The sequence below is a fragment of the Phyllobates terribilis genome, unplaced genomic scaffold (assembly GCF_046119375.1).
Source record: "Phyllobates terribilis strain yellow unplaced genomic scaffold, ASM4611937v1 Scaffold_132__1_contigs__length_4960021, whole genome shotgun sequence".
NCBI classification, from domain to species: domain Eukaryota; kingdom Metazoa; phylum Chordata; class Amphibia; order Anura; family Dendrobatidae; genus Phyllobates; species Phyllobates terribilis.
In genome coordinates this window covers 4,624,302-4,646,865 of record NW_027362892.1, presented here as the reverse complement: position 1 = coordinate 4,646,865, position 22,564 = coordinate 4,624,302, and positions in this window count along the sequence as shown.

Here is a 22,564-nt window from a genome sequence, read left to right as displayed (position 1 = left end):
ATGATCTGGTGTCGGACTGCAATCGGGTTGAGAGGTAGAGACTACCAAGACATGGTAGAACCCGTGTACTCAGACAGCAGGCCCACCATTTTGACAGCCCGGGGGGTGGTTGATGTCCGTCATGGGAGGGTGCCCGTCCGCATCCTCAACATTGGGGAGAGGGAGGTACACTTACCCAGGTACGCTACACTTGCCAAGCTGTTTGTGGTCGAACACAAAGCTATCAGGGCCGTGGAACCTTTGCCTCCATCTCCACAGGCGGAGAGTAATGGCTCCCAGAAACAAAAGGAGGACTGGTGCCAGAAACTCCACGTGGGTGCTGACTCCACTCCCCTGCACCAAAAACAAGGAGTCTACTGGGTGGTACAGGAGTACGAGAGAGTCTTTAGTAAGCACCCGCTAGACTTCGGCAGAGTAGAGGGGATAGAACACCACATCCCCACAGGGAGCCACCCACCGATAAAAGAGAGGCACAGACCTGTACCCCCTGCACATTATCAGAACGCAAGGGGCATGCTAAGAGAGATGAAAGAAGCTGGGGTTATTAGAGACAGCTGTAGCCCCTGGGCAGCCCCCTTGGTTCTGGTCAAAAAGAAAGACGGCACCATGAGAATGTGCGTCGACTATAGACAAATCAACCGTATCACTCACAAAGACGCATATCCGCTGCCTAGAATAGAGGAGTCTTTAGCCGCACTAAAATCAGCTAACTTCTTTTCTACTTTGGACCTTACTAGCGGGTACTGGCAGGTTCCTGTGGCAGAGGCTGACAAGGAGAAGACCGCCTTCACCACCCCGATGGGACTGAGCGAATTCAACTGCATGCCTTTCGGGCTCTGCAACGCACCAGGGACCTTCCAGCAGCTGATGGAATGCTGTCTAGGGCACCGAAACTTCGAGACGGTCCTCCTTTACCTGGACGACGTGATCGTCTATTCGAAGACCTACGAGGACCATCTGAAGCACCTGGCCGAGGTGTTCGAAGCCCTGGCAGGCTATGGCCTGAAGGTGAAACCATCGAAGTGTCACCTGCTGAAACCAAAGGTCCAGTACCTAGGGCACGTGGTAAGCGCGGAAGGAGTGGCCCCCGACCCTGACAAGGTCACGGCAATCAAGAGCTGGCCAAGCCCCTCGAACATCAAAGAGGTGAGACAGTTTCTCGGGTTGGTAGGCTACTACCGAAGATTCATCCCCGGGTTCACCAAGATGGCAGCTCCTATGCAGGACCTCCTGATCGGACAGTCTAAGTCCAGGAGGCAAAAGCCGCCCTTCAAGTGGGATAAACCGGAAGAGGAGTCCTTCCGCCAGCTAAAGATGGCCCTCACAGGGGATGAGATCCTGGCCTACCCTGATTATGGCCAGCCTTTCATTCTCCACACAGATGCCAGTAATGTGGGACTGGGAGCCGTATTGTCCCAAAACCAACAGGGCAGATAACAGGTGATCGCATACGCCAGCCGGAAGCTGAGGCCCACCGAAAGGAACCCGGAGAATTACAGCTCCTTCAAGCTAGAATTCTTGGCGGTGGTGTGGGCCGTGACGGAACGCTTCAAGCATTACCTGGCCTCCGCAAAGTTCACCGTGTACACGGACAACAACCCGTTGACACACCTGGACAATGCAAGACTGGGTGCCCTGGAACAGCGGTGGATGGCCCGTCTCTCCAACTATGACTTCGTGATCAAGTACCGGGCAGGCAAAACCAACGCCAACGCGGACGCCCTATCAAGGATGCCTCACTTACCTGAAGGTGACGAAGACCCAGAAGAGCTGGAGGAGGTAGAACTCCCCGCGTTTCACCGGTATGGAGCCGCTCAACACTCTCACCGCGTGAAGGAGGAGGATCTAACAACTGTGATGATGAATCCCCTACCTCACCACAGCTGGGCCGAGACCCAAGATAGTGACCCTGCAGTCCGCCTGGTGAAAGATCTGCTGACCCGGGAAGACGCCCGCTTAGATCCAGATGCCCCAGAGGAAGCCAAGCAGCTATGGAAGGAGAAGAGCAAGCTGTTCCTCTACGAAGGCAAGTTGTGCAGAAGGATTGTCAACCACCGGACGCACGAGCTGACCTGGCAAGTCGTGGTCCCAAGGAGGGATGCAGCTATGGTCCTGGGGGCTTACCATGACAGAGCGGGACACTTCGGTTGGAAGAAACTGGAGTTCCTACTAAGAGGAAGATTCTTTTGGGTCGGCATGAGAGGAGCTGTAGAAAAATGGTGCAGAGACTGTGGCCCTTGTCACCTAAGGAGGAAGGACCGTGCCAGCCAGAAGACACCCTTGAGGCCCATCGTCACCACGCAGCCTCTTGAGCTGGTAGCTCTGGACCACGTCAAATTGGCTCCCAGCCGGTCAGGATACATCTATGCCCTGACAATCGTGGACCACTATTCCCGTTTTCTAGTGGTGGTCCCGGTAAAGGACTTGACAGCCCAAACAGCGGCCAGAGCCTTCCAGCAATATTTCTGCCATCCACACGGGTATCCGGAACAGGTCCTGACAGACCAGGGTCCAGCGTTCGAGGCTGAAATCTTCCAGGAGTTCTGCAACCTCTATGGCTGTAAGAAGATTCGTACAACGCCTTACCACCCCCAAACCAACGGGATGTGTGAGAAGATGAACAATATAGTCATTGATCTCCTGAAGACGTTGCCCCTGGAGGAACGCAGCCTGTGGCCAGAAAAACTGCCGGACCTGATAGACCTATACAACAATATCCCGGTGAATGCTACAAACTGCACCCAGGCTTACCTGATGCGAGCTAGACCAGGAAAGCTGCCCGTAGACCTGGAGATGGGAGTCCTAATACCTGAGGACACCTCCCCGGATGCGGACTGGGATACGGAAAGGCAACTGCAGTACAAGAAGGTACAGGAGAGTGTGGAGAAGAGCCTGGCCCAGGTGAGAGAGAAGCAAGAAAGACTCTTCAATCAACACGCCCCTGCTAGTCCCCTAGAACCTGGTGAGCAAGTCCTAAAGCGAAAAAGAAGGCTACATAAGTTGGACGACCAGTGGGAAAGGGAACCCTACACCGTACTGCAGTCTGACCACGACAACCCAAAGGTGTGCGTAATCACCAAGGACGGAGGAGAAACCACTAGTGTCGTCTCCAGAGACCATCTCAAAAGGTGCCCTGAGCAACTCCGTAGTGCAGAAGAGGATCAGAGTGACCTTGAACCCGCAGAGGACAAAGAAGAAATGATCAGCACCGTTCTCGGAGAGTTCCCTCAGTCCTGGACTCGCATAAATGATGCCATAGTGGTACCTGTCCTGCATTTCCTGCAACCGGCACAGCAACAACCAACACCAGAGCCGGAAGGTGAAGAGGAGCAAGCAGTTCCAGAGGCAGAAGAGCCTGTACCAGCAGCCCAGGAGAGTCAACCCTCTGCTGACAGTGAGCCTGCCATGCCTGCGGTAAGCCAAAGGACCCGCAGACAGCTGCCTGCCCTACCTGTACACCCAGCTGGTAGCTGCACCCCTAACGCTAGTGGGGAAAGCCAAGTCAGTCCACCACCAGACAGTGGGCTACGTAGGTCAACCAGGAGCACAAAGGGACAGATACCCGCTCGCTGGAGAATATAGAGTGTACTAAAATTGTAAATAACCCTGTTGCCAAATGTTGAATTGTTTGCAAAGTTACATGCATGTTTGGTAATACTCTGTTTCAGTTTCTTGCAGCTACCGTAAGGACTCACAGGTTATGGACTTTTTATAACCGGGACCTTGTATGGACTTCGTTCAGAGCCTAACCCAGGAATGAACTAAGACTGTGAAGGACTTGGGGTAGGACAGACCCCCACCTGGTTAAGGCTCCCCGTTGTGCTGGTGATATGGACACCCGGTCACAGGCCACACTGTGACCTTAAGAACTCAATTTGTGCGTCGTCTGTCTATTAATGTTTTATTGATATGCATATTGTCTTTGTTTACTGTTTAGTCCCGGAGTACTAAATTTCACTAGGGGGGAATGTGTCACCCTGGCCTGGATGCCACAAGTGTAATTAAAGCTGTGTCTGAGAGCAGGGGGGAGGTTCTCTAGTCAGGGGAACATTAGCATGCAATGCCTCCTGTCTCAGGCCAGTAGGGGGAGCAGGCTGCCCCTATAAAAGCTGGTGCTGGGGGCAGGGTTAGAGAGAACCCAGATGACCTGTCTCAGGACTGAGAGGTGTCTCAGCAGAGCAGGGACAGACAGTTGCACTGCACCTAAGAGGAAGTGTGGCAGGAGGAGAGCCACAAGCCAGAGACAAGAGGCGAAGCAAGCCTGTCTTGGCAGATAACAGACTTAATCTACCAGACTTTGGTGTCTGAGGCTGGAAGGATTCCACATCCCCCAGCAGAGAACCAGTCCGCAAGGGACTGTATATTCCTTGGCCTAAGAAGCCTGGAGGCCCTGCCACAACAGAAGGGACCAGTAAAGCCATACAAGGCTGGGAGCAGAAAGGAACCCACGTCGCAGGCCATACAGGCGAGAAAACACGGAAAGCTCGGAAACGTGGGCTGTTACCCTATCAGGAGGAGATAGCCAGAAGGAGTGCAGAAAGCACGGTAGGCCTACACCCTCACCCTGACCAGGGCCAATTTCCCCGTTGCTCTCAGACATCCAGGTCCCCTCCTAGCCGGGACTGTTTGTGGGTCAGTTTACCTGTTTAGTAAAGACCCTGAACTGCAATCTGTTGTCTGTGTGCTCCTTGCTCCTCCAGCACAATCAGCACTGGGACTCCCACTACCATCACTCCCAACATCCATTATACTGCCCTGGGGCCGCACTCTTCCCGTGGAGAGTCACACTACCCTAGCTGCACACCTCATCAGCCCCAGCGGTCTGCATGCAGCGGCGGTTCCTAATAACCGCAATCCACGGGTGGCGTAGTCGGACATTATCAGCAGAACATAGCAGACTACCATTGGCCTGACCACCCTGAGCCACAGAACCGGGTCGCCACTACTACCCCCATCGTCTCCCTATTGCACGGATCCGAGTGCCCCACGGCCCAGGGGGCGAGTCACATGTAATACACTGACTCACCAGTGACGTCTCTAGGTGAAGTCCTTCATCTCCGCTTTTCTTCTTCATCTGGCACAGACGGCCATCACTTCTTCCAGCCAGGAATCATCTCTGCAGAAAATAACACACAGTTATCAATAACTGATCTCTTCTAGGGAATATTCCCACTCCACCCCCCGACTTCTACGCTACACCAGTTGAAGAAAAAAAGCGAGATAGTGCCGCCCTGCACAGTAACAGGAGCCCGCTTTTGTCCTATCCCATGGAAAACAATTTCCTAAAAAGTAAATTATATTACAGAAGTAATAATGTCTCTAATTGGACTCTAAAATAATAATGTTCCTCACTGGCCACCATAAACTAATAAAGTATGTTCCTCAATCTGGCACCAAACAGTAATTAAGTCCCTTGTTCAGCCTGGCACCCCCATATATCCATCCTGGCCCCCCCTTCCCTGCATATATCCATCCTGACACCCCCCATATATCCCTTCTGGCCCCCATATGTCCAGTGTGACCCCTCCATATATTTATCCTAGCCCACGTGTATCGAGCCTGCCCCCTCCCATATACCCATCCTAGTCCCCCATGTGGCCCTCCTGTTCCCCCCATATATCCATCCTGGCCTCCATGTGTCCAGCCTGCCCCCCCACATATCCATCCTGGCCTCCATGTTTCCAGCCTGCCCCCCATATATCTGTCCTGGCCTCCATGTGTCCAGCCTGCCCCCTCCCATATATCTGTCCTAAAGCCCCATGTGTCAAGCCTGCCCCCCCATATATCCATCCTGGCCTCCATGTGTCCAGCATGCCCCCCCTACATAACCATCCTGGCCTCCATGTGTCCAGCCTGCCCCCCCCAATATATCCATCCTGGCCTCCATGTTTCCAGCCTGCCCCCCATATATCCATCCTGGCCTCCATGTGTCCAGCCTGCCCCCTCATATATCCATCCTGCCCTTACCCCTGCATATATCCATCCTGACACCCCCCCATATATCCATACTGGCCCCCATATGTCCAGCGTGGCCCCTCCATATATTTATCCTAGCCCACGTGTATCGAGCCTGCCCCCCCACATACCTATCCTAGCCCCCCATGTGTCCAGCCTGCCCCCCACATATCCATCCTGGCCATCATGTGTCCAGCCTGCCCCGCCCCCCATATATCCGGCCCGCCATATATCCATCCCCCTCATATATCCATCCTGGCCTCCATGTGTCCAGCCTGCCCCACCATATAGCCATCCTGCCCACCCTTTCCCATGTGTCCAGCCAGGCTCCCCCTTATGTGTCCAGCCAGGCTCCCACCCTTGTGTGTCCAGCCAGGGTTCCCCCTTGTGTGTCCAGCCAGGCTCTCACCCTTGTGTGTCCAGCCAGTGTTCCCCCTTGTGTGTCCAGCCAGGGTTCCCCCTTGTGTGTCCAGCCAGGGTTCCCTCTTGTGTGTCCAGTCAGGGCTTCCCCTTGTGTGTCCAGCCAGGGCTCCCCCTTGTGGGTCCAGCCAGGGTTCCCCCTTGTGTGTCCATCCAGCTCCCTCCTTTTGTGTCCAGCCAGGGCTCCCCCTTGTGTGTCCAGTCAGGGCTCCCCCTTGTGTGTCCAGCCAGGGCTTCTCCTTGTGTGTCCAGCCAGGGCTCCCCCTTGTGTGTCCAGCCAGGGTTCCCCCTTGTGTGTCCAGCCAGGGCTCCCCCTTGTGTGTCCAGCAAGGCCCCCCTTGTGTGTCCATCCGGTCCCCCCCTTGTGTGTCCAGCCAGGGTCCCCCCTTGTGTGTCTAACCGGGCCCCCCCTTGTGTGTCCAGCCAGGGGCCCATCCCATTCTGCATCCACTCATATACACACAGACACACACACAGACACCTCTTACCTTCCTGCTCTCCCGTGCGGTGTCCTCCTTCTCCGGCGGCTGAGTTGCGCGCCTCCTTCACTGCAGGCGCATGACGATGACGTCATACGCCGGCCGGGGAAGGGAGACGCGCAGCTTCAGCTGCTTCACTGGGACGTGTGTCACGGCGGTTCAGGTAATGAACGCCGCGTGAGCGCGTCCCTGCATACACTGTGCCTGCGCTTTTAAAGGGCCCGTGCCCCTTAAAACCGCAGGTTTTTTATTTTTTCATTCTCTTCTCCCCCTCTCCTCTGCAGAAGGGTACCCCGCCAGCCCAGTCCCACCCTGTTGATGACTTATCCTAAAATCGGTCATTAATATATAAGTCCTGGACAGTCCCGTTAAGCTTGTTTTACCTAGTTATAAAAGCCCTTTAAGTCCTCATTATAAGGTAAGGTATGAATGGATCTAATTAAATTCTCCAAAGAGAACTATTTATACATTTTAGTCACTGTGAGCTTTCTACAAGATATTGCGGGCAGTATATAGCGAATATACGGACACAGAGCCATTCGCCGGCTCAGATTGCCAATAAGCACCTTGTAAATATGAGACCTTGACATCATAGGTTACTTGGCTTAATATGAAATTGTCCCTCATGTGTACCGCATTGTGGGCAGGGACTATATGTACATCACTGCAGAATATGTTGGCAATAAAAAGTCAACAGAAATGAATATCATGCAGATCCTCACCAGGACTCCAGCAGTGTCACCATCCTGCCACCATACAGCTATAGAAGGACAATAAACCTGCAGGGTTCTCCCCTCAGTTATTTTTTCCTTTAATTTTATTATCTGTTTCTTACTCACAGTGAAAGAACAGTCATCAGATATTTTATTGTTCACTTTTTATTTTACAGTCTCAGCTCTGAAGAATAGAACGTCTTATGAATAAATGACAGCTCACTTATTACAGTGGTGGCCAAAAGTATTGGCACCCCTGCAATTCTATCAGATAATACTCAGTTTCTTCCTGAAAATGATTGCAATCACAAATTCTTTGGTATTATTATCTTCATTTAATTTGCTTGCAAGGAAAAAATACAAAAGAGAATGAAGCAAAAATCAAAACCTTGATCATTTCACACAAAACTCCAAAAATGGGCCAGACAAAAGTATTGGCACCCTCAGCCTAATACTTGGTTGCACAACCTTTAGCCAAAATAACTGCGAACAACCGCTTCCGGTAACCATCAATGAGTTTCTTACAATGCTCTGCTGGAATTGTAGACCATTCTTCTTTGGCAAACTGCTCCAGGTCCCTGATATTTGAAGGGTTCCTTCTCCAAACTGCCATTTTGTGATCTCTCCACAGGTGTTCTATGGGATTCAGGTCTGGACTCATTGCTGGCCACCTTAGAAGTCTCCAGTGCTTTCTCTAAAACCATTTTATAGTGCTTTTGGAAGTGTGTTTTGGGTCACTGTCCTGCTGGAAGACCCATGACCTCTAAGGGCGACCCAGCTTTCTCACACTGGGCCCTACATTATGCTGCAAAATTTGTTGGTAGTCTTCAGACTTCATAATGCCATGCACACGGTCAAGCAGTCCAGTGCCAGAGGCAGCAAAGCAACCCCAAAACATCAGGGAACCTCCGCCATGTTTGACTGTAGGGACCATGTTCTTTTCTTTGAATGCCTCTTTTTTTTTCTGTACACTCTATGTTGATGGTTTTTCCCAAAAAGCCCGACTTTTGTCTCATCTGACCAGAGAACATTCTTCCAAAACATAGTAACATAGTTTGTAAACATAGTTAGTAAAAGCCGAATAAAGACTTGCGTCCATCAAGTTCGACCTGTTAGTTCTGTAATTGCTAAAGTTGATCCAGAGGAGGGCAAAAACCCCAAATGATTTGGCCAATCTTTACCTGAGGAAAAATTCCCTCCTGACTCTGAAACCAGCAATCAGAATAAATCCCTGTATCAACTTACTATTTTATTTTATTTTTAAGTATATGCTGAAATCTGCCTGGTATCTAGAAATGCATCCAGTCCCCGCTTGAACTGGTGTAGTGAATCTGACATCACCGTCTCCTCACTCAGTGAATTCCATATTCTCACTGCTCTTACCGTAAAGAACCCCTTCCTATGCTGGTGCTGAAACCTTTTCTCTTCCAGTCTTAGTGAATGCCCTCTTGTTACCGTAATATCCCTCCTTTTGAACAAATCCCTGGCAAGGTCTCTATACTGTCCCCTAACATATTTGTACACATTTATTATGTCCCCCCTCAACCTTCTCTTTTCCAGGCTGAATAGTCCTAGTTTTGCCAACCTCTCTGGGTATTGCAGTCCCTCCATTCCCTTTATTAATTTTGTTGCCCTCCTTTGTACCTTTTCAAGCTCATTTATATCCTTTCTATATATTGGGGCCCATAACTGAGCACAGTATTCCAAGTGTGGTCTGACCAGTGCTTTGTACAGTGGAAGAACAATGTTCTCATCCTTTGCAGCTATACCTCTTCTGATACATCCCATTACCCTGTTTGCCCTTACAGCAGCGGCCTGACTTTGGGCACTCCAATTTAGTTTGCCATCAATCAAGATGCCCAAGTCCTTCTCCATCTCTGAATTCCCCAATGATTTCCCATTCAGTGAGTACTGGTGACTTCCATTTTTCCTTCCCATATGTATGACCTTACATTTCTCCTCGTTAAACCTCATTTGCCATTTAATGCTCCACCTACCCAGCTTATCCAAATCCCTCTGTAGGTCTGCACTGTCCTCTTTTGTATTAATTGTTTTACATAACTTTGTGTCATCTGCAAATATTGATATTTTACTATTTATCCCGTTGACTATGTCGTTAATAAAGATATTAAATAACATTGGGCCTAGTACAGACCCCTGTGGTACCCCACTAGTGACGCTTACCCAATCTGAGTATATTCCATTTATAACCACCCTCTGCCTTCTATCCCTTAGCCAGTTAGCTACCCACTTGCAGACATTTTCCCCCAGCCCCATCATTCTCATTTTGTATACCAACCTATTATGTGGCACGCTATCGAAAGCTTTTGAGAAGTCGAGATACACGACATCCACTGGTTCCCCCTGATCTACTCGAGAGCTAACCTCCTCGTAGAAGTCAATCAGGTTTGTTTGGCAGGAGCGATTCCTCATGAATCCATGTTGGTTCGGGATTAAAAGATTATTAGCATCAAGATGCTCCATAATTGCCTCTTTAATGAAGCTTTCAAAAATTTTGCCCACAACGGACGTCAGACTCACCGGCCGATAGTTTCCGGCGTCACTTTTCGCTCCCTTTTTGAATATTGGCACTACATTCGCCTGTCGCCAATCAAGTGGCACAGACCCAGTCTCAACAGAGTCCTTAAATATAAGATATAACGGTCTGTCTATCACATTACTTAGTTCCCTTAGTACTCGTGGGTGTATGCCATCAGGTCCTGGTGATTTGTTTATTTTAATGTTACTGAGGCGTTTCTGTACCCCAGCTTGGGTTAGATTTGTCATACTTAGTGGAGGATTAAGCTTGTCACTTCTCATTTCTCCTGTTAGTTCGATTTCCTTTGTGAAAGTTGTCGAAAAAAAATTATTTAATAGATTAGCTTTATCCTCATCTTTCTCTATGATTTTGCCTTCCTCACTTTTTATCGGTCCAATATTATCCGATTTAATCCTTTGACTATTTATATACGTAAAGAACAGTTTGGGATTTGATCTACTTTCCCTAGCAATACGTCTCTCTGTTTCCTCCTTCGCTATTTTTATTTGTTTTTTGCAGGTTCTCGTTTTTTCCTTGTAACACATTAGTGCCTCCTTACTGTTTTCCTGTTTTAATCTCTTGAATGCCTCTTTTTTGCTATTTAACGCCCCTTTTACGTTCTTGTTCAACCATATTGGTTTCCTCTTATTTCTGGCCCTTTTATTCCCATACGGTATATACCTCTCGCACTGAGTATTCAGAATTCTTTTGAAGGTTTCCCATTTACTATTCGTATTCCTTTGATTAAGAACTTTGTCCCAGTCAATAAGTTGAAGGCTTTCTTTCAGCTGATCAAACTTTGCCCTCCTAAAGTTTAATGTTTTTGTTGTTCCCTTATTGATAACCCTACTGAAGGGCATTTTGAAGTCGATAATATTATGGTCGCTATTACCTAGGTGCCCCCCTATCTGTACCTCAGTTATTCTATCAGGCCTATTAGTCAATATTAAGTCTAACACGGCCTTCCCTCTCGTTGGTTCCTGCACTAGTTGGGAGAGATAATTATCCTTAATATTTTTCAAGAACCTTTTTCCTTTCTGAGATCTACAGGTTTCTGTTTCCCAGTCAATATCCGGGTAGTTGAAATCCCCCATTACAATCACTTCATTATGTTTTGCTACTTTGTCTATTTGTCCTAATAGCAGTTTCTCATTCTCCTCTGTTATATTGGGTGGCTTATAGCAGACCCCCAGTAATATTTTATTATTATTTTTAGTTCCCTCTATCTCTACCCACATGGACTCGACCCCCTCTTCTCCCTCTCCTATATCTTCCCTTAGTCTGGGTTTTAGACATGACTTTACATATAAGCAGACTCCTCCGCCTTTCCCCTGTTTCCGGTCCCTTCTAAATAAACTATAATCTAATAAATTTACCGCCCAGTCGTAGCTATCGTCTAGCCAAGTCTCTGTTATACCTACGATGCCATACCTCTCCTCCCATATAAGCGCCCGCAGCTCATCCGCCTTATTGGTCAGGCTTCTTGCGTTGGTCAGCATGCAAGATAAAACTTTGTGGTTATTTAGCATCCTATTCTTCTCTAACGATCTAACTGTACTATCCCCACCCCCCTCTCCACCCTCATTATATTCACTTCTCCCCTTCCCCCTTGCTTGCCTCACATCCCACCTATTTCCTTGGTTTCCCCCCCCCGTCTCTAGTTTAAAAACTCCTCCAACCTATTAGCCATCTTCTTCCCCAGCACCGCTGCACCCTCCCCATTGAGGTGCAGCCCGTCCCTACGGTAGAGCCTGTAGCCGACCGCGAAGTCGGCCCAGTTCTCCATGAACCCAAACCCTTCTGCCTTGCACCAACTCTTTAGCCACTTATTCACCTCCCTAACCTCCTGTTGGCGCTCCTGTGTGGCTCGCGGGATTGGTAGTATTTCTGAGAAAACTACCTTGGAGGTCCTTGCCCTAAGCTTCCTACCTAGGTCCCTGAAATAATTTTTAAGGACCCTCCATCTACCACTCACTTTGTCATTGGTGCCGATGTGGACCATGACCACTGGGTCTTCGCCAGCCCCACCCAGTAACCTGTCAACCCGATCCGCGATGTGCCGGACTCGAGCGCCAGGGAGGCAGCACACCGTTCGGCGATCCCGGTCTTTGTGACAGATTGCCCTGTCTGTCCCCCTAATAATAGAGTCACCCACTACCAGAACCTGTCTTGCCTGCCCTACACTTCCCCCCTCCCCCTCATTACTGGAGCATACACTCCCCCGGCGGTCAGAGGATCTGTCGTGCTCCAATAATGCCGGTTCTGAACCAGCCTTCCTATACTTCTTCCCTCTATCCCTCCTTACTGTTATCCAGCTCCCTGCCTGTTCAGCCTGCACTTCCCCTCTATGCTCCACCCCCAGTATTGACCCATTGAGTGTCTGCTCGGTGAGCAGCAAACTCCGTTCTATGTTGTCGATGCTCCTCAGTACCGCTATCTGAGCACTTAGATCCAGAATTTGGGCTTCCAAGTGCACGATATGCTCACATCTCTCGCAGCAGTATGGATCCTCGAGGGGGTGCTCACGGAATGCATACATTGTGCAAGATGTACACTGCACGGCTCCGTCCAACATGGACGTCATTCTAAATATGGGGATACAGTCAGTATATATATACAAGTACAAAACACAATTATTTATATATAGGTGTATGGACGGGGATCAATTAGGGATGTGCAAGTGTATCAATTAGATATCGGCGGGGGATCAGTTAAGTATGGACGGGGGATCAATTAAGTATCAAGTATGGACGGGGGAATCAGCTAAGTAGGTCAGGTGGATTAATTAAGTAAAAAGTAAAGTAAAGAAAGAATGAAATACAGTCAGCAATTCAGTCCTAAGTCCTCCCTTCCAAACTCCCTGAATCCAAAGTCACTGAAAAACAAGTCACACACTTACTTTCGTTCGCACTTACGCTCCGGACACACGCAGCTCGTTCACACTCGCAAACTAAGAGATTTAAAGTGGTTTTTTTTTTTTTTTTTCCTTTTCCAGCAATGTACCCTTCACCTCAATGCACTTCCAAAGGACTTTATGCCCATCCAGCTGCCCCTTATAAACCCTTAATTATGACCCCTTCCCCTTAATTAACCCCTTGTGAGTAAATCTACACCTCAGGATTTTAGTGCAATGTAGTTAACCCTTAAATACACAGGTAGTAAACTAAGAAACTAAAACTGTAGTGAGAAAATAGATTTTAAAAAGCCCAATAAATCTAAACAGGTAGAAAAGCACTCAGCAGATCACAATGCAGCACTCACTGCAATTCACACAGGTATTTTCTGCAGGATTCCCAATACCTCTTCACGCAATTCACACAGGTATTTTCTGCAGGATTCCCAATACCTCTTCACGCAATTCACACAGGTATTTTCTGCAGGATTCCCAATACCTCTTCACCTTCACCTCAATGCACTTCCAGTTTTAGGCTTTATCAGGTAAGTTTTGGCAAACTCCAGCCTGGCTTTTTTATGTCTCGGGTTAAGAAGTGGGGTCTTCCTGGGTATCCTACCATACAGTCCCTTTTCATTCAGACGCCGACGGATAGTACGGGTTGACACTGTTGTAGCCTCGGACTGCAGGGCAGCTTGAACTTGTTTGGATGTTAGTCGAGGTTCTTTATCCACCATCCGCACAATCTTGCGTTGAAATCTCTCGTCAATTTTTCTTTTCCGTCCACATGTAGGGAGGTTAGCCACAGTGCCATGGGCTTTAAACTTCTTGATGACACTGCGCACGGAAGACACAGGAACATTCAGGTCTTTGGAGACGGACTTGTAGCCTTCAGATTGCTCATGCTTCCTCACAATTTGGTTTCACAAGTCCGCAAACAGTTCTTTGGTCTTCTTTCTTTTCTCCATGCTCAATGTGGTACACACAAGGACACAGGACAGAAGTTGAGTCAACTTTAATCCATGTTAACTGGCTGCAAGTGTGATTTAGTTATTGCCAACACCTGTTAGGTGCCACAGGTGCTCTTTCAGCTGCTCATAAAACCCGGCCCTGTAATCCGGACTCATTAAATTCCTCTCAGCACTATGTGTGCTGGAGCCTGCTTCTCCGGATCCTACATCACCGAAGCATGGCACTTCGAGGACACATACCTCCCGTCCACGATCTGTCCGGCAGCAACCTTACATACACCCCCCCTCTGTCCAAAGCCGTAGGGCTTGGCACCTTCTGTCACCATACAATAAACCCTTGACAAGGCAGCGGCATTCCCATGTTGTTTCCCAGGCCTATGCTCTACCCGGAAACTAAAATCTTGTAGAGCCAGGAACCACCTAGTCACTCTGGCATTGTTTCCCTTCTTTTCTCGCATCCACCTCAATGGGGCATGGTCTGACACTAACCTGAACCTTCTGCCTAATAGGTAATACCTCAGAGTGTTTAACGCCCACTTAATGGCCAAACATTCTTTTTCTACAATGGAGTAGTCCTTCTCACAAGCGGAGAGCTTCAGACTGAGGTATTTTACAGGGTGTTCTTCTCCGTTAATCTCCTGGGACAAGACTGCTCCCAGCCCGACATCCGATGCATCCATCTGGACCACAAACTCCTTGGAGAAGCTGGGTGCCACCAAGACTGGTTGTTTACAGAGGACCAGTTTCAATTCCTGGCAGGTCACTTCTGCTTCCGGGGACCACTTGGCCATAGCTGACTTCATCCCTTTCAGAAGATCCATCAGTGGGGCTGCTATCAGGGCAAAGTTAGGGACAAATCTTCGATAGTAGCCCACAATGCCTAGAAACGCCATGACCTGCTTCTTCGAGAGGGGCTGTGGCCAGTTCAAGATCGCCTCGACCTTATTTATTTGTGGTTTTATTTCCCCTCTACCAACCACGTACCCTAGGTACTTGGCTTCCTCCATCCCCATGGCACATTTCTTCGGGTTGATAGTAAAGCCCGCCTTCCTTAGGGCATCAAGTATGGCTTGAACTTTGTCCAGATGACTTTCCCAGTCCTGGCTAAATATGACGATGGCATCTAGGTAGGCCGCTGCATACTGTTTGTGGGGTGCTAAGATCCGGTCCATGGCTCTCTGGAAGGTGGCCGGAGCTCCCTTCAACCCAAACGGCATCCTGACGTATTGGCGTCGAGAAGGCTGTCTTCTCCTTAGCCTCTTTGGACAGGGGAATTTGCCAATATCCTTTGGTGAGGTCCAGAGTGGTGATGTACCGAGCGGGTCCTAGCCTTTCGATAAGCTCATCTACCCTAGGCATTGGGTAGGCGTCGAACTTTGAGACCTCTTTCAGCTTCCTATAGTCGTTGCAAAACCGCCATTCTCCATCTGGTTTCGGCACTAAGACTATAGGACTGGACCATCCACTTTTGGACTCTTCAATGACTCCCAGGTTTAGCATCCGCCTTACTTCTTTAGAGATCACCTCTCTGCGGGCTTCGGGGATCCGGTATGGTTTTAGATTGACGCGAACATGAGGCTCTGTGAGAACCTCATGCTCTATGACCTGAGTGAGTCCTGGCAACTCCGAAAACATGTCTTTATTTCGCTGTAACAACTCTTTGCACTGTTGCTTTTGGGCATGTGACAGTGACTCTGCCACCTTGACCTCTTTCACATCGGCCTCAGCCTCAGCCATTAAACAGGGAGCTTCCGCAGGCTCTCTATCTTGCCATGGCTTAATCAAGTTAACATGGTAAATTTGGTAGGGCTTCCTCTTCCCTGGTTGGTGGATCTTAAAGTTGACTTCCCCCACTTTCTCTACCACCTCATAGGGGTCCTGCCACTTGGCCATGAACTTGTCTCCACTGTGGGACTAGCACAAGCACTCGATCTCCTGGGTTGAACGATCTCACCCTGGCCGACCTATTATACACCCTGGACTGTGCCTCTTGTGCCTTAAGGAGGTGCTCCCTCACAATGGGCATCACATGGGCAATCCTCTCTTGCATCTGGGCAACGTGCTCCACCACTCTCCTATAGGGAGTGGTCTCAGCTTCCCAGGACTCTTTCTCCACCTCCAGGAGTCCTGAGGGTGTCGTCCATAGAGTGGTTCAAACGGGGAGAAACCTGTGGAAGCTTTGGGAACTTCCCTCATGGCGAACAACATATAGTCCCAGTCTCGGCCATCCTTTTCCACTGCTTTCCTCAACATTGCTTTCAAGGTTTTGTTAAACCTCTCTACCAGTCCGTCCGTCTGGGGAGAGTACACGGAGGTTCTCAGTTGTGCAATCTGCAGTGTCTTGCACAATTCCCTCATGACCTTCGACATAAATGGAGTTCCTTGGTCTGTTAGGATCTCGTTAGGCAACCCAGTTCTTGAAAACATGTGGACTAACTCCCGGGCTATACACCTGGTGGAGGAGTTTCGTAGTGGTACGGCCTCCAGATACCATGTAGCATAATCTAATACCACCAGGATATACTGATGCACTTGGGCGGACTTGACCAGAGGCCCCACTAGATCCATTGCTATGCGTTCGAATGGAACCTCGATGACTGGTAGTGGCACTAGGGGACTGCGGAAGTGGGCCACTGGGGAGGTTATCTGGCATGTGGGGCAGGAACGACAATAACTCTATATTTCTCTATAGCAACCTGGCCAGTAGAATCTTTGGAGGATCCGTTCTTGAATCTTGTCTGCACCCAGGTGACCACCCAACACATGAGAATGAGCCATGTCTAACACCCTGCGTCTATAGGGCCCTGGCACCAGCAACTGTTCTATTACCTCACCCCTTGGCTTGGTTATTCTGTACAGCAAATCCCCATTCACAGCAAAATGAGGGAACCGAGTGTCAGCCCCCGGTTCCTGAGGCACCCCATTTAACACAGTAACATTTTCAAAGGCCCCTTTCAGAGTTAAATCCCTGAGTTGGGCAGTTCCAAAGTTTCCCTCGGACACCTAAAGCTCAGGGATATTGGACTCAGGGGATGCTACTTCAGCCTCATTGCCCACCAGCACACACATGGGAAACTCATCTACTATGTTCTGCGGGTAAGTTTCCTTAGGGGCGATCTGGCTGTCGTCCAAGCAACCAGGTGTCCCCGCTTTCCCCCACATTTCCCAGAATAATGCAAAGTAACGTCCAATTATTATGGGATGCAATAGGTCCTTAACGACCGCCACTTCATGAGATGTGGTGCCACAGTCTGTGTTTACATCCACCTGGGCCACAGGATAGTTCTTAGCGTCCCCATTGATACACCGGACACCCACCACCTTCCCAGAAACCAGCCGATGAGGGAGTGTGGCCCTTATCAGGGTCACCAAACTTCCTGAGACCAATAGTCCAGAGACTTGTGCCCCGTTAACTGACACTGAGCATGCCTGAGGGCCCTCGCCATGTTGACGAACTGCGCTGCAGGCGGGGTAGGCAAAATAAGAGCAACGCCGGCCCATGTTACAGTCCATTGGTTCAGAGGTTATGGGACACCGGGAGGCAATATGGCCAGGGGTATGACATCTCCAACACACTATATTATGGGGTGGGACCTTGGGCAGCAACTCAGACCCCTCCTGAACTCTAGGATGCCCCCCAGGTGTGGCGCTAGCTCCCTTCTTTTGGGTGTCCGCCACCTTTTGGGAACCCCAGTATTGAGAGGCTACGACCCCTTGTTTTCCCAACGGACTCTCAACCGCCTGGTATCTTTCCACCAACCCCACCAAGTCATCAGCATTATAGGGATCTCCCTGGGCAACCCAGGATTTTACCGACTTCGGGAGAGAGTGTATAAACCTGTCTATAACGACCTCTATCTCATATCATAGGACTATCTATCATCTATCTATTATCTATATGACGCGCCCCCTGGGCCATGGGGCTGCCGGGACCGGACTTCAGGGCAATGCTGGGAGTAGTTGTGGCGACCTGGTTCCGTGGCTCAGGGTGGCCAGACCAATATTGTGGCAGTCTCTGTATCAGTATAATGCAATGTCCGACTACGCCACCCGTGGATTGCGGTCAATAAGAACCGCTGCTGCTGAGCAGACCTCTGAGGCTGATGTTGTGAGGGCAGCAGAGTGTAGTATAACTCCCCACGGGAGGAGTATAGCCTCAGGCTAGTGAGTGTGGATGATAGGAGTGATGGTACACGAGCGCAGCAGGAACGACTCAGAGGCTTTGCAGTGCAGTTCAGGGTCTTTACTGATGGTGATAAGGCAGACCCTCCCGGGAGTACTGGCTAGCATAAGAGGCCTGGTCAGTCTGTGAGAAAACTGGAGTTCCCCTGGCCAGGTGGAGTTGTAGGCCTCCCCGACTATCTGCACTCTTCCTGGCTACCTTGCTGTAAGCGAGTGGAAGTAGCCCACGTCCCTGAGTGTTCCGTGTGGTGCTCACCTGTATGGCTGGTGACTTGGGGCCTTCTGATAGCCCCCGCTCCTCGATTGCAGTGCTGGTCCCTTGCTCGTGACTGAGCCTCCGGGCTTCTATGGCCAGAGGACTTGAAATCCCCTGCCGGCGGGTTTCTGCTGCTGGGTATATATAAGTCCCCGCAACCTCGGACTCCTGTGTCCGGTTCTCAGAGTCTTCAGCCAGGACGAACTCCGCTTAGCTCAAGTCCCTGGTCTTCAGCTCCTGCTCCTACAGAGCTCCTCGCTGTTACTTTCCCTGTGTCTGGAACTAACTCCAGGCTCTGACTTCACTAACCCCGCCCCAGATCCAGTTTATATAGGGCAGGTTCCTCCCCTATCTGGTCTGGGACAGGAGGTGTTGCATGTTTAAGGGCTCCGAACCAGGAAACCTCCCACTTGCTCTCAGACATAATATTTCTATTACAGTGGTAACCAGACCCCTGGGGTGCAACATATCCATCTATCTATCTCATATCTATCTATCTATCAATCTCATATCTATCTATCTTCTCCACTTTTTATCTGGTCTCAGGTATGACTTTCATATTACCCACGACTGTTACTTGCCACAGGTGAGTTTTAACGAGCATCACATGCTTGAAGCAAAGTTGTTTTTCCACAATTTTGGAAAAGTGCCAACAATTTTGTCCGGCCCATTTTTGGAGTTTTGTGTGAAATTATGTCCAATTTGCCTTTTTTTCCCATTTTTTTGTGCTGTTTCAATACACACAAAGGAAATAAATATTATAACAAATGTATAACAAAACATGTGTAATTGTAATAATTTTCTGGGAGAAATACTTCACTTTCTGGAACAATCTCAAGGTTGCTAAACACTTCCGGCCATGACTGTGTGTATATATGGGCCCTCAATAAACCATCCCTCTCAACGAAAAGGCCACAGCAAGGGTCAGGACTCGGTGGCCTTCCCTCTCCGAATCTTAGGGAGAGACGGTTGTGCTTCCAGCATCCACCTAGGCTGCCACCCCAGTGGAACTAATAGCAGGGTAGCCAACTGTCCAGAAATTCTTGGACAGTCCATAAAAATAGGGCACTTTTTTCCCTGTCCGTAAAAAAAAATGTGATGCGTCCATAATCTTTCTGAAGCTGGAGAGACTTGTTCAGATGGAGGGAGATGTAGGGGCATCATATTGTGTATAGGGAGATGTAGGGGCATCATATTGTGTATAGGTATCATATTGTGTATCTGCATGTGTGGGGACATCATACGGTGTATATGGAGCTGTGAGCACATCATACTGTATTTAGGGAACAATGAGGGAATCATACTGTATACAAGGAGCTGTGGAAACATAATGCTGTGTAAAGGGTCTGTGGGGTCATCATCTAATATACAGTACAGACCAAAAGTTTGGACACACCTTCTCATTTAAAGATTTTTCTGTATTTTCATGACTATGAAAATTGTACATTCACACTGAAGGCATCAAAACTATGAATTAACACATGTGGAATTATATACTTAGCAAAAAAGTGTGAAACAACTGAAAATATGTCTTATATTCTAGGTTCTTCAAAGTAGCCACCTTTTGCTTTGATGACTGCTTTGCACACTCTTGGCATTCTCTTGATGAGCTTCAAGAGGTAGTCACCGGAAATGGTTTTCACTTCACAGGTGTGCCCTGTCAGGTTTAATAAGTGGGAGTTCTTGCCTTATAAATGGGGTTCGGATCATCAGCTGTGTTGTGCAGAAGTCTGGTGGATACACAGCTGATAGTCCTACTAAATAGACTGTTAGAATTTGTATTATGGCAAGAAAAAAGCAGCTAAGTAAAGAAAAATGAGTGGCCATCATTACTTTAAGAAATGAAGGTCAGTCAATGCAAAAAATTGGTAAAACTTTGAAAGTGTCCCCAAGTGCAGATGCAAAAACCATCAAGCGCTGCAAGAAACTGGCTCACATGAGGACTGCCCCAGGAAAGGAAGACCAAGAGTCACCTCTGCTTCTGAGGATAAGTTTATCCGAGTCACCAGCCTCAGAAATCGCAGGTTAACAGCAGCTCAGATTAGAGACCAGGTCAATGCCACACAGAGTTCTAGCAGCAGACACATCTCTTCAACAACTGTTAAGAGGAGACTTTGTGCAGCAGGCCTTCATGGTAAAATAGCTGCTAGGAAACCACTGCTAAGGACAGGCAACAAGCAGAAGAGACTTATTTGGGCTAAAGAACACAAGGAATGGACATTAGACCAGTGGAAATCTGTGCTTTGGTCTGATGAGTCTAAATTTGAGATCTTTGGTTCCAACCACCGTGTCTTTGTGCGATGCAGAAAAGGTGAACGGATGGACTCTACATGTCTGGTTCCCACCGAGAAGCATGGAGGAGGAGGTGTGATGGTGTGGGGGTGCTTTGCTGGTGACACTGTTGGGGATTTATTCAAAATTGAAGGCATACTGAACCAGCATGGCTACAACAGCATCTTGCAGCGGCATGCTATTCCATCCGGTTTGCGTTTAGTTGGACCATCATTTATTTTTCAATAGGACAATGACCCCAAACACACCTCCAGGCTGTGTAAGGGCTATTTGACCAAGAAGGAGAATGATGGGGTGCTACGCCAGATGACCTGGCCTCCACAGTCACCAGACCTGAACCCAATCGAGATGATTTGGGGTGAGCTGGACCGCAGAGTGAAGGCAAAAGGGCCAACAAGTGCTAAGCATCTCTGGGAACTCCTTCAAGATTGTTGGAAGACCATTTCCATTGACTACCTCTTGAAGCTCATCAAGAGAATGCCAAGAGTGTGCAAAGCAGTCATCAAAGCAAAAGGTGGCTACTTTGAAGAACCTAGAATATAAGACATATTTTCAGTTGTTTCACACTTTTTTGTTAAGTATATAATTCCACATGTGTTAATTCATAGTTTTGATGCCTTCAGTGTGAATGTACAATTTTCATAGTCATGAAAATACAGAAAAATCTTGAAATGAGAAGGTGTGTCCAAACTTTTGGTCTGTACTGTATATAATCGTCTTATCCCGTCTGTCTGTCTGTCCTTCTGTCCAGGAAATCCTGCGTCGCTGATTGGTCCAGCCGCGGCCAATCAGCGACGCGGGATTTCAGAAAAAGATGGCGGCCGTTAGCAGCTCATCTGCCGCATGGAGGTCAGCGGCGATGCAGCCGGGAGATGACCGGCGCTAGCCGCTCATCTCCCGGCTGCTCGCAGCAGAAGTACCGCGACCGGCGGCGCCGCTGACCTCCATGCGGCTACCGTCGGGAGATCAATGGCTAGGGCCGCTGATCTCCCGACGGCAAGTGTGAAGCGAGGACCGGGGATATAGACAGGTGTGTGCCTTTCCAAATCAAGTCCTATCAGTTTAATTAAACACAGCTGGACTCCAATGAAAGAGTAGAACCATCTCAAGGAGGATCACAAGAAATGGACAGCATGTGACTTCAATATGAGCAAAGGGTCTGAATACTTATGACCATGTGATATTTCAGTTTTCCTTTTTCAATAAATTTGCAAAAATTTCTACATTTCTGTTTTTTTTCAGTCAAGATGGGGTGCACAGTGTACTTTAATGAGAAAAAAAATGAACTTTTTAGAATTTACCAAATGGCTGCAATGAAACAAAGAGTGAAAGATGTAAAGGGGTCTGAATGCTTTCCGTACCCACTGTATATAGTACTCAATGTTCCAGGCAGTGGGAGGCATTACTGGGATCCAGAGCAGTCGCTCCAGTCACGTCCAGAGCCTAAGGTCTGGCATAGGAGCTGCCGGACACTTTGTGTGCTCTGAAGTACAAAGGAAGATGGACAGGGACCTGCATAGATGGAAGTTGAAGGCCAGTCCCGGGTGCACTGCAGAGGTGGACGAGAAATACAGGATGAGCTAGCAACAGGGCTGAAGAGGAGTTATGCTAAGAAGGAGGATAATGTGAATTGCTGTGCCTTATCCCATCTGTACCCACCTGATGAACTTGAACTGTCAAGTATATGTTTGACTGTTACAAAGAACTTCGTGTTCCCTAAATTGTGTGCGGCGGCTTCTGAGGACAGAAGCCTGAAGGCAGTGGAGGCCTGCGGCCTACAAGAGAGTGTGCTGCACCCCACACCCTAGAGCACACTGGGACTGGGACACCCATTGTCTGTAAAGTGCCAGAGCGAAATCAGACC